The sequence below is a fragment of the Elephantulus edwardii genome, unplaced genomic scaffold, assembly GCF_000299155.1.
Source record: "Elephantulus edwardii isolate Elephantulus edwardi_28Jun2011 unplaced genomic scaffold, EleEdw1.0 scaffold00001, whole genome shotgun sequence".
In the NCBI taxonomy this organism is placed as follows: Eukaryota; Metazoa; Chordata; class Mammalia; order Macroscelidea; family Macroscelididae; genus Elephantulus; species Elephantulus edwardii.
The window spans coordinates 26,336,413-26,347,644 of NW_006399751.1; the positions used below are offsets into that span (position 1 = coordinate 26,336,413).

General features: G+C 35.7%; 1 pseudogene; it reads right to left on the bottom strand.

The window, feature by feature from the left end:
- Nucleotides 1-334: 334 nt before the first annotated feature.
- On the bottom strand, nt 335-1,472 carry LOC102876231 (annotated as a pseudogene).
- Nucleotides 1,473-11,232: the final 9,760 nt, after the last annotated feature.

Sequence of the window (11,232 nt, forward strand, 5' to 3'; positions counted from 1 at the left end):
ACCACAACTCATAGGCATCAATTCTTCTCTGTCTTGTTCATTTCTGAGATGTAGCAGAACTGACAATGATAAAAATAGGCAATAAGTTATGACTCAGATATCTTTTTATTCTACTTTATAAATCATGTTGTTTTATTAGATAATGGCCCAAAACTCTGAAGTGCTAATACATCTCAGCAGGGACACATGGGTCCCATACTTAGTAGAGGTCCTGATGCAACTCAGCATTAGCTTCAAGAGTAGTGATGTAGGTCTAGGTTCCACCAAAGAACCTACACTCAGAGCTTAAAGGAAAAACATTTAATTAACCAACCTCCATGCAATTAACACAACTTCAAACCACCAGGACACCAGCCTCCCCAACATCCTTAATCTCCTAGGCTCTTCTACTAAAGAATTTTGCCTTCACAATGACTGGCTGCTTTGGGAGCTTTCTTTACTTCAAAACTTTGTAGTAACCAGATCGAATCACGTGAGTGATGAGAGCAGCTCCAGTCTCGGGGTTTTGTGCAGCATTTACCCTTATCTGCTCACTGACCAAGGTCCATAATTTGTCAAAGCTGACAGTTGGGCAGAAACTCTGATTCCTCTTCAGGTGGTAAAGATTCATACCAACCTTTTCAAAGTAACTTGGATGGTACTTGTCAAGCATTACCTGGGACTCCAGGGTGCTTTCTGTGCTTCCTGAAGCTGCTGAGGCTATGGTTCATGTACCCCCTAAGTTTTCGGGTCTTCCTCAGTCTTGATGGAATTTTGGTCACCTACACAAGAAAAAGACTCTATTTTGGATGAGTAATATTGAAACTGCATTAGAAACTACTGATTGTGTGAAGGAGGTAGAAAATAGAACAGATAGAAAATAGATATTTTATTAACAGAATTTTTTTTAGATCAAACTTTCGCAATTATTTTGCCTAGCAAAAACTGTTGGGTTTTTTTTGGTGATATTATAGATTTATATATGTATGCTGGAACATAGCCTAAGTTTAGTCTTTGAGGAGAAAAGTAAAAGAGTTTTACTCTTGGTAAGAACTCTCTTGGTCCACCTTCTGGTCAAGTACCTCTCCTTGTTAGACTCCACATTTCATTGGAGAGGTTAATCTCACCTTCTGTTCACTAATGTTGTAGCATATGGTCCTGTACAAACTGGCATCAGAAAATTACTGTATTCCAAGTGCTTGTTAGGGAATGTGACCTTGATTGTGAAGATTGATACAATCTGGGTGAAAAGAACATTATGTTCAAATCTCCTTACTAATACACTCAGGTGTCGTTGTAGATAAGCCAAAACACTTGACTTTTACCTTGCTTTCTTTACTTACCTTCCTCAAAGATACTTTAATGTAGCTTTTTTTAATGTTTTCATGAATTGGACTATCATTTTTAAGTTCAAGTTTCCCTAACTTCTTAAAAATCTTGTACTTACTGCTGCAAAAGTTATTATTGAAAATAGTATTAATTTCATTGTACATATTTTTCTTTTTAGGTTGAATAAAAATTTTCTGCTAAAGTTTGTATGAGTTTATGAACACTATCTTGTAACTGATCATTCTAGCATATTAAGTTTAAGTGATTTTTTAAATATTCTCATGAAGACTCTCCTTAACTGGTCTGGACTGTTTACTTTTGGTGTTACATATTTTTCATATCTACAGAACAGATTATCCAGGAGGTTGGGGTCTATGAGGAGAAATGTGGCATCAAGTTTGGAGGAAGACTGATGAAGAATCTATGTTATGCAGATGATAAAACCCTGCTTGTTGAAACTGAGGAGGACCTGAAGTGCTTGCTGCAGAAGGTCAAGAACTATAGTCTTCAATATGGATCAAAGCTCAACATCAAGAAAAAAAAGATTCTCACCACTGGACTGATTGGCAGCATCATGATAGTGGTGAAGTGATTGAGATTGTTAACACCTTTTATTTGCTTGGCTCCACAATCAACTCTCTTGGTACCAGCAACCAGGAAATTAAAAGATGAATTGCATTGGGAAAGTCTACTGTCAGAGACCTCTCTAAAGTACTAAGGAGCAACCATTCAGTCTGGAGACTAAGGTGTGCCTGATACTTGCTATGCATTAGAGAGCTGGAAAATGACTAAGGATGATGGGAGAATTGATGCCTTTGAGCTATGGTTCTAGAGAAGAGTTTTGAATGTACCATGGACTGCTAAGAGAAAAACAGTTTTATCCTGGAGAGCGTGAAGGTGGACTGCTCCTTAGAGACAAGGATTCTGAAGCTTCATCTGACATACTTTGGACATGTTGCAAGGAGAGGGATATCATGCTTCGGAGGGTGGAGGGACAGACTGGAGAGGAAGACCTTTGATGAGACAGATTGATTCAGTCACTGGGGAAATGGGGATAGGTGTCTCAGAGACAATAAGGTTGGCACAGGATAGAGCAGGGTTTAGGGCTGTTGTACACAGGGTCAATATGAGTTGTAGGTGACTCAACGCACATAACAACAACAATAACAACATATCTTTCATAAACTGGCTTCAATTTGCTTATGATTTCACAATAACTTCAATTTTTAAATTAAACTTTTCAAATATAATTTATAAATATAGCTCCATTAAATAGCAAAAAGGGGGATTCATTTGTGTAATCACCATTGAGAATGGATTGCCAGAAGTTCAGGCAGCCCATAGTGTCCATCTTAGTGTTTATCACCCTCATCTTCGAAGTTAATCTGTATCCCAGTTTGTAAGGCCATAATGATCTCTATCCCTTCTTGAAGTGGTTGTAAATAGAATTACTTGTTCTGTAACTAAATACCATGTTTATAATACTTATCCATAGGTATACACTAAGGGGAACTTTGGTGGCTTAGCAAGCAGCTGTGCTGACAAAGGCACACAGTGTGAATCCACCATCTGCTCTATGAGAGAAAGACAGGCAATCTCCTCTGATGCAATTTATTGCCTCTGAAAATCTATTAGAAAGTCAATTATGAGTCAGTTCTGACCAAGTGGTACGTAAAAACATTATATGTGCAAGTGTATTTTTTTCACATAAAAATGGAAAACCCCCAAATTTTTAGTCTTACTTTGAAAGAACTTAGTGTCATTGTCTCTTCATGCTGAATTACACTTATATAATTCTATGTTCCTCCTTATCACCAAATATACTGCCCACTTAGAATTTACTTTCATGGGAGCATATCTTTTAATTAATCATTGCATAATGTAGTTTTACTAAACTTTTGTTTCACAATTACTGGTAGAATTACACAAGAATAATAATTATAATTACCGTTCAAACTCCAACATATTGTTAGGTGACTTTTTTCCTGGAAATTCGTATCTTTCAACTTCAGTATTTACAGTCTACATAATTATGAATTAGCTATCTTATTCCATATTTTCTTTTTAACCTATCTGACCCTTTTTTATTCCTCAATTCTTGTGTCTTTTTGGTACTGTTTTTCTTTGTTGTGTACCAGTAAGTCAGAATCAACTTATAGTTGACCCTCAGGTGGGTTTTCAGAGGCAGTATAATCACACAGGAGATTTCTCATCTCTCTCTAACAGAGTAGCTGGTGCATTTGGACTATATGCCTTCAGACTGATAGTGTAGCCCCTTGCCACTTTGCCACTAGAGCCCCCATTTTTTATAGTATGTTTATATATTACTTTATTTCTTCACTTGTTATAAGGTTGCTTTGTTGTTGTTTTAATTTTGGTTTTCATACAACATTCACCTTCAATTCTTTAGAGTCTAATGTAATATTTCCATCTCAATGCTCATCTTGACTTGAGACAAACGTTTTAGTCCTTTAATTTACAATTTTTTCTTAATAGTTGTCATATAATTTAGGTCCTTTCAGATCAGAATTCTTGCCAAAATCTTGACAATTGAATGTAACCACACTTTTCTTTCTGTTCTAGGTTGTTGCTGTGTATTTGTCTTTTAAAAATATCTGAGTTCAGTGGAACATCCCTTTTGCAAGATTAGTGATCTATAAAAATGTTCACTTGTTTTAATTTTCATGAGAGCTTTTGTGAATTGACCTAATAGTTGTTAAAATAATATTGACTATTCACAAGTGAGTGCCAGAGACTGTTATATGTCTTCATGAAGATTATGTGGCTAAGTACATAAATTTTTATTTTCACATTCAAACATTTATTGAATAAGTTCCTTACACTCTGCACATCATTGAAAAGTCAAGGGGGAGGGTCTTAATACTAAGCAATTCAAAATATTATACATAGAAATATTTATGAGGATTATTTAAATTCTTCAATAAGATATAAGAAATTACAAATAATTGTGGCTGACTCAGAAGAATGACCCAGAACACTTGATTGTGCTTATATGAAACTTATACTTGGACCAGGAGGCAGTTGTCAGAACAGAGTAAGGAAACACTGCATGCTTCAAAATTGGGAAGGGTGTGTGCCAAGGATGTGCCCTATCAGCATACCTTTTCAGTCTACATGCAGAACAGATTATCCAGGAAACTGGGCTCTATGAGGGGAAATGTGGCATCAGGATCAGAGGTAGACTCATCAACAACCTGCATTATGCAGATGACACAACTCTGCTTGCTGAAAGTGAGGAGGACCTGAAGCACTTGTTCCAGTGGTTCAAGGACTGCAGTCTTCAATATGGGTTGAAGCTCAACATGAAGAAAACAAAGATTCTCACCACTGCTCCAATTGGCACCATCATGATAGATGGTGAAGAGATTGAGATTGTTTACACCTTTCATTTGCTTGACTCCACAATCAACCCTCTTGGTACCAGCAGAAAGGAAATTAAAAGACAAATTGCATTGGGAAATACTGCTGTCAGAAATCTCTCCAAAGTGCTGAAGAGCAACGATGTCATTCTGGAGACTAAAGTGCACTTAATACAGACCATAGTCTTTTCAATTTCTTGCTATGCACCAGAGAGATGGACAATGACTAGGGTTTATAGAAGGAGAATTGATGCCTTTGAGCTGTGATGCTGGAGAAGAGTGTTGAATATACCTGGGACTGATAGAAGAACAAACAGGTTCATCCTGGAGAGGGTGAAGTGAGGCTGTTCCTTGGAGGCAAGGATTTTGAAGCTTCGTCTGGCATACTTTGGACATGTTGCAAGGCAGAATCAGTCTTTGGGGAGGGGCATCATGCTTGGGAGGGTGGGAGGGACAGTGCAGGATATGAAGACCCTTGATGATATGGATTTATTCAGTGACTTGGCTAAGGGGGTGGGTGTAACAGAGACATATGTTGTACATAGGGTCGCTATATGTACATAAGTCACAGCTGACTCGATGGCACATTACAACCAATAACATAAGAAATCTTTGAGAAACTACAAAAATTGAAATGGGGGAAAATATTTAATGACTAAACTGAACCTTAGGAGACATGGAAGACTATATGAAGACTGAAATTGAAGTCATAAAGAAAAAAATAATTATTCAGCAATCAGAGAAGGTTAAGTGGGAAGATATTCCAAGTAAATTTCCGAAGATTGCACAGATGAAATGTAGACAGAGATTATGTGCATGTGAATGCTTATACACACACACACACACACACACACACACACACACTCTCTCTCTCTCTCTCTCACATATTTATGTGATATAGGGTGGTAATGGTATGTATGCGTGTTTACAGGGCTTGGAATAGAGAAAATGGCTTAAGAAGAAATACAATGAAGTATCAAGCAAAATTGTACCATTAAGTTTCTAAGGAGTATGACTAAAATTTTCAAATTTTATTTTACAATTGCCAGAAAGTCTGACAAATTTTAAAGCAAGACATCATAAGTGTATGTTTCCAGAAATACAAATGCTCTGTGATAGGATTGAAAATTTCTCTGAAAATTTAAGGCTGTTCCTTCCTGAAGTTTACTGTGCAAGCTTGACAATGATGAATATTACCTTTCACAGCCATTTCCATCACTTTAATGGCATGATTAGTATCTCTAAATGTTTCCATTACTTCTACTTCACCTTCCACTTCATGCTCTCTTTTTGGGGTGAGATTTGTCTAAAGGAGCAGTATCAACTTTTGTTCACTTTTCAAAGAGATAAAATTGTCAGAAAGGAAATACAACATTTATCAGATGTTCTATTTTAAGTGTAATGAGAATTGTAGCAGATATCTAGATCAGAGTTCTTATTTAAGGTGAGGGCACTGATAGGAAGTGTTTTTTTTTAAATAACTTGTTATTTCTTATAGTTATGTATAGATTTTAACAATGGATATAAAATACAATGCACCGTGATTACAAGTTATACCTATAATGATATCATCTTCCCTCTTGTTCATATATGATTATGCAATTGTGAGAAAGAAAGCTTGCAATGCAGAAATCACATTACCTGCCAGCTTTTCCAGGGCTACAACCAGATCTCAGAGTATTAAGCCATTACAACTCAAATGAATATAAATTATGAAACTCCTGAATTTAACAACAACATTTGTAGGGTTTATTAAATTTCCAAAAGACTTTTTTTGTTTTATCACCATCTATACAAGAATGTATTAGTTTTGTTATATGTCTTCAAGTCGACTATAACTCATACCAACCCTATGAACAACAGACTTAAACCTGTCCAATCCTATCCTATGCCATCCTCATCATCTCTGTTATACTGGAGTCCACTGTTGCAGTCAGTGTGTCCACTTATCTTGCTGAGGATCTTCGTCTTGTAAACTCTCCTTCTACCTTTCCAAGCATGATATCCTTTAACAAGCACTGGGCCTTTCTAACAACACGCCCAAAATATGGGAGACAAACCTTTATCATTCTTGCCTCCAAGCAACAATCTAGTTGCACCTTCACCAAGACCTATTCTTTTGTATTCCATGGGCTATTCAGTACTCTTCTCCAATACCAGATTTCAAAAGCTACCTGCATTATTCTTAGTCATTGAGCAACTTCCAGATGCATAGCAAGTAATTAAAACAGCCATGGCTTAAATCATCTGACCTTAGTCTTTAAACTGACAGAAGTTGTTTACTCTAAAAGAGAGCTTTCCTTTTTTTCCTACTTGTTCAAGGATTCTTAAATTTCACACACTATAATCTACACCTAAAATATATATTATGATTAGAAAGCATACATAATTTAACAATCAGGAACCCTTTCAAGTTGACTCTTCTTTTTAGCACGTATCCACAATTCTTTGAGTAATTATTTGTTTTTGACACTAAAATTAAAATCTAGAAATAACTAACATAATTTGCTGCAGAAGGTCAAGGTCTGTAATCTTCAATATTGATTGAAGCTCAACATCAAGAAAACAAAGATTCTTACCACTGGGTCAGTTGGCAGCTTCTTGACAGACAGAGATTGAGATTATTAACAGCTTTAGCTCTCTTGGTTCCACAATCAACACTCTTGACACCAGAAGTCAGGAAATCAAAAGATGAATTGTATTGGGAAAGTCTGCTGTCAAGGACCTCTCTAGAGTACTGAAAAACAACAATGTCAGTCTACAGACTAAGGTGCACCTGATACAGGTCATGGTCTTCACAACAGTTTGCTATGCATCAGAGAGTTGGAAAATAACTAAGGATGATAGAAGAATCTATGCCTTTGAGTTGTAGTTATGGAAAACTGTGTTGAACATACCATGAACTGCCAGGAGAACAAACAGGTCTGTGAAGTCAAGCTGATCCCTGGAGGCAAGGATTTTGAAACTCCATCTCACATATTTTGGGCATGTGGCCAGAAGAGACCAGTTTTTTGAGAAGTTATCATACTTGTATGGGTGGAGTCTCAAACCAGAAGAGAAAGACCTAGGATGAAATGTATTAATTTGGTGGCTGGAGAAATTGGATTAAGGCTGTGGAAGACAAAAAGATTGGCTCAGGATAGAGCAAGATTCACAGCTATTGTATAAAGGGTCAGTATGAGTCAGAGGCAACTCAATGGCACATAACAACACAATAATAATGAAATTTGTTAATTTCTAATAAAAAAAGATAGTCAAACCAAATTATGATCAATTTAAATGCTACCAACATTTATTGATTCATTCTATCTTTTTCTAGTCTGGCACTTTTCAACTTTAGACAAACTTATAAAAAGTGATATAATGGTATATTGCAATGTCAGTGTAGTTATTTTATAATAAAAATATATTTAAAACATTTGATTTGAAGTATTTTTATAAATCTCTTTTGACTACTGTCAAAAAGGGGTAAAAGTGCCACAGGGACACAGGGCTGTGAATCTCTGAAAGGGCCAGAGGTGTAAGGATAGTATTGGCTCTCACAACTCTAGAGAAGAATGATTCTTCTAGAGCCACACCAACAACAAGAGTTTAATTTATTTGTTGCTAACTCACAGTTGTGGTACTGAGAATAGGGTTTATTAGAGAAGTAATTTTGAGAGTGGTGGAAGACAACAACTATCACCCAGTACAAGTTCAGGTTTTAGTCAACCAGTCCCAAGGCACAATCCCTCAATTAGTTCAGGCTCTGCTTTAAGTTCTGCAGTCAAATGTAAATCATCCAGCTAGGTTTGCATCAGAGCAGTTGTAAGTCAGCTTCTCCTTTAACTATCAGGTAAAAACAACAAAACCTTTTAACAGTGTGCAGCACAAATATGAGAAGCTTCAGGTCACATCTCACCAGATTTCCTCCACTGCAATGCCATAGTCTCTCCACCACCATCACCAGTGTCTTGATCTCACCAATGTCTTGGTTCAGTCTCCCTCAAGTTCTGCCAGTTTGCTAGCCTCAAGTCTTGCTGTCCTGTGTAAACACACTCTTTCTCTTATCTTAGTCCCACAGCTATTGATTATTTGCAAGACCATGTATCTGCAGTTAATGTAGCTGGAGACCACCGGGGGCTAACTAGACTAGATTTTTTTAAAAAGCCAACTTTCAGGCAAACACCACAACTACCATTTGCAAATTCTTCTTTCCCTCACTAATTTTTCAGTATTAACTATATACAAGTACCTTTTACTATCCCATTTAATCCAAACAGCATATGTCTGCTTTTGCATTTTTCCATGTTTCCTTCTGCCTTTTTATTATTTATAGCAAAAGTAATGCAATGACCTGCAAAATAAAATTGAGGAGAGTAGCTTATTGACAAGCGAGACAGAGCAGTGTTATTTGATTTTAAACTACATACCATTATTATCTAAAAGCCTTAGAAATTGGGAAAAATCCTTAATCATATAGTCTGTATACTTTACTGATTCTGAAGAATAAATAACTAAAATATTTTGAACATTTTGTTACCATAGGGAGTTTTAAATATATAGTCAGGAATACATATTTTCATACAGTCTAAGTAAAATGTACCCCTCTCTCTTCCTCTCTTTCTCTCTCTTTTTTTTTACTACTGAAGAGACTCTATGTAGTTGTAAAATTGATAATCGACCCCCCACTCCACTTTTATGTTTTATTTACTTACCCTAATCTCCTGTTTATCTTCATTGTTCAGTCTAACTTCTCTGGAATAATTTACATTGCTTACTACAGTTTATCTCTTTTATTCCCAAAAAAACCAATCTGTCTGCAACTTACTCGCAATATCACCATAAGTCCTCAATGATCGTTAGTAAGTGAGAATTTGGGGTTATGTTCCTGATCATTAGCTTCCCTGTTATAATCTGCTGTCTTCTCTCCAGGACCTTACCTTTGAGTCAAACTTAAAACTTGTCTCAAAGGTATTCATATAAACTTTTTAAGAGATGAGTGATAGACCTAACCCTTATCTGTAAGTTTTGAATTTATATTAAGTTTCATCCCATGTACAAAACCATTTTTCCTACAAATAGTTTTTGCGTTGGCAGGTGTAAAGGAAAGCAGAATGTTTTATCCTGAATTTTGCTTCAGTGATTTTGGGGGACAAATTAAAGTCCTAAAACTCTGAAAAAAAAAACTTGTCTCAAAGGGAAAAAATAGTGTTCTAAAACGTTTAGAGTAGTGATAATGTCTTTATTTTTAAAGACTATTTTAATAAAAATATAAACATGATATCATTAATATTAACATTTATATTGTTGGAAGGTTTTACTTTGATGAAATAGTTAAGCTAAGTCTTAGAATAGACTCAATTCCAGCATTAATAAATTATCATAATGAAGAATATTGACTAATCTCTAATAGTTTTCCTTTATTTGCTTAAAAATTATATGTAACAAACAAAAAACTGATTATTAAACTATTTTTAATCTATGTTTGAGGTTTTGGAAGTACAGATTTATTATCAGTTGTAATTTAGGTATATTTCACTTGATGAAATTTAAAAATGTAATTGTGACTAATCTTGCCCATTCATATAAAATTATGTGTAGTATAGCTTGTGAATGATTCCTAACAGAAAAGCAAATAATTGATGGCCAGATCTGACATCCATTAACTCCACAAGTGGATAGTCCCCATGAATAACATTCAAAATGTGAAACCAATTTCTATGAGGTCAGAATATTCCTCCCAACCCATATTAACATACCTCCGTCTATCAGTTAGAACACCAATTGTCTCTCAGAGGGCTCTCAATACTCTACAACTAGGTCTACTGATTCATCAAAACACCCACAACAGATCTCACTGACCATACTCACAATTATGACATTTATTAAGGAAATAACAAACTACAATGCATGTTGGAAACAGGATATACTTCTGCAGTCAAGACAATTTCTTATGTGTGCTCTTAGGTCCTCTGATCTTTAGGCTTGTGGTGTTGGGCTAATGTTACAAAGCTATGAACTGTTGTAAGACACAGCGCATAACCAAGAATCAATAGTACAGACGAAAGAAGGCAAAGCTGCACTGGAGGTATTGGCAAAAAAAGGCCCTAGGAATTTACAGAATACCAACTGAAGAATATCAACCAACAGAGGTTGTCCTGCTCATTGTCACTACCCTACAACAAGAATTTAGGAAGAGCTTGCCAACAAACTGGAAGAGATCCATATATGTTCTCATTCCAAAAATGGTAATCTAATATAATGCAGAAATTATCAAACAATAACAGTACCATCATGCCAAAGTAAGATGTTGATGAATATTATTTTAAGAGCAGCTAGATTAGTACACAAATAGGGATCACAGAAAGATTCAGGTTGGATTCACAAGAGACTATAGAGTAAAAGAACTTATAACTGATGTCAGATGCATCTTGGCTGAAAGCAGAGAATACCAGAAAGATGTTTACTTGTGTTTAATTGACTATGCAAAGGCATTTAACTAGGTAGATAATAACATATTGTTTAAAACATAGGTTGTTTTTATGTGCCGTCAAGTTTTTTG